Consider the following 2,500-nt stretch of genomic DNA (forward strand, 5'->3'; position numbering starts at 1 on the left):
AACACACATACTAACACATATACATGATATCACGTCACATCAGGAACAATTAATCTTCGCTGGCTAAGTTTCAATTTCAGTTTCTCAAGGAGGTTCGGAAAAATCCATAATCGCCACACCACATCTACTAGACAGATCCAGGCCACGCTCTTGTTGTTGTTGTTGTTGTTGTTTTACACACTGGGTGCATGCGTATATGTCTGTGTACCTATCAACAGTGCATATATTATGCAGAATTTATTCCTATCTTATCTGTCTATTATAATCAATGTGCAGTATAGTAGGCTATGTTTATAATTATATTCAAATAATGTTTCTAAATTCTTTCCGTTTTTACTTTAAGAATACAAGTTATTACTTGCAGTGTGTGGATGTATGTATGAAACGGTGTATGTGATATTTTTTTTACATTTGTATCTTCGTAATATTCGTAAAAGCTGTTGTTGACTTTTACAGTTATGGTCCCCATGTTGTTTACTTGTCTATGTTGTGATAATGCACCTGACCAAGTTTCTCCAGTTGGAGATAATAAAGTTATTCTTATCTTATCTTATCTTATCTTATTTTGCCAGAGGACAGCCCTTATATTGCCGTGGGTTCTCTTTCAGTGCGCAAAGTGTGTGCTGCACACGGGACCTCGGTTTGTAGTCTCATCCATTGTTGTCTATTTTCCTTCCTTTTGCATTGCATTGTATTGTATTGTATTGTATTGCATTGGATTGTATTGTATTGTGTCACTCTTTTATGTCACAACAAACTTCTCTGTGTGAAATTCGGGCTGCTCTCCCCAGGGAGAGTGCATCGTTGTTTTTTTTTCTGCCTGCATTTTTGTTGTTGTTGTTGTTTGTTTTGTTTTTGTTTTTGTTTCCAGGGAGAGCGCGTCGCTACACTGAGAGCACCACCCATTGTTTTGTGTTGTTGTTTTTTTCCTGCGTGTAATTTTCTTTTTCCTATCGAAGTGGATTTTTTTTCTACATAATTTTGCCAGAGACAACCCTTTTGTTGCCATGGGTTCCTTTACGTGCGCTAAGTGCATGCTGCACACGGGGCCTTGGTTTATCGTCTTATCCGAATGACTAGCTGTCCAGACCACCACCCAATGTCTAATGGAGGGGGGAGGGGATACTGACGACTGTGCCGGGATTCGAACCAGTGCGCGCAGATTCTCTCGTCAACTCTAAGCCATCACTCCACTCACACTTTTTTTTTACTTTCTCGTTCTTGGGCCGCTTTGATTGATTGATTGATTGATGTGGATACTTATATAGCGCAAATCCTCGGTCAGAGACCAAGCTCTAAGCGCTTTACATACACAGGGACATTTGCACCACAGGCTGCCTACCTGGGTAGAGCCGACTGACGGCTGCCACTGGGCGCTCATCATTAGTTTCCTGTGTCATTCAATCAAATTTCAGACGCACACGCATACACACTCAGACAGACATGTAACATTTTACGTGCATGACCATTTCTATTTATTTACCCCGCCATGTAGGCAGCCATACTCCGTTTTCGGGTGTGTGCATGCTGGGTATATTCTTGTTTCCATAACCCACCAAACGCTGACATGGATTACAGGATCTTCAACGTGCGTATTTGATCTTCTGCGTGCGCATACACACGAAGGGGGTTCAAGCAACTAGCAAGTCTGCACATATGTTGACCTGGGAGATCGGAAAAATCTCCACCCTTTACCCACCAGGCGCCACCGAGATTCGAACCCAGGACCCTCAGATTGAAAGTCCAACGCTTTAACCATTCAGCTATTGCTTTGGGAAGTCAGTGGATTGTGACTTTTCCCAGCTATGATGTAGAACATCACTGAGCTATGACTGGTGTCTCTGGATTAATTGCAATGTTTTTAAAAGCGAATATGTGAAATGCTTTTATTTGAGAACATATGTTTATTACTCTTGTTTAATCAAGTAATCCGCGTGTGTGGGGTGGGTGGGGAGGGGGTAGGTGGGGGGGGGGGGGTGCGGGTGTGTGCTGATTATCTGGTTGTGGTTTTCCGCAATTCATCTTTATTCTTATCTTATCTGTATTATAATCAATGTGCAGTATTGAAGGCTATGTTTATAATTATATTCAAATAATGTTTCTCAATTCTTTCTGTTTTTTTACATTAAGAATACTAGTTATTACCTGCAGTGTGTGGATGTATGTATGAAACGATGTATGTGATATTTTTTTACATTTGTATCTTCGTAATATTCGTAAAAGCTGTTGTTGACTTTTACAGTTATGGTCCCCATGTTGTTTACTTGTCTATGTTGTGATAATGCACCTGACCAAATTTCTCCAGTTGGAGATAATAAAGTTATTCTTATCTTATCTTATCTTATCTTATATTATCTTATCACTTGCCGTACGTGGTGATCGCTCACTGCCATGACCGAGATATCCGAGGAGTCCACTGGGACCGAAACTACCGTCATAGCAGACATACAGTCCTCTCTTTGTCTCTCCCTCTCTCTGTCTCTCTCTGTCTGTCTGAGAT

This window comes from Babylonia areolata, chromosome 29 (assembly GCF_041734735.1).
Source record: "Babylonia areolata isolate BAREFJ2019XMU chromosome 29, ASM4173473v1, whole genome shotgun sequence".
Classification (NCBI taxonomy): domain Eukaryota; kingdom Metazoa; phylum Mollusca; class Gastropoda; order Neogastropoda; family Buccinidae; genus Babylonia; species Babylonia areolata.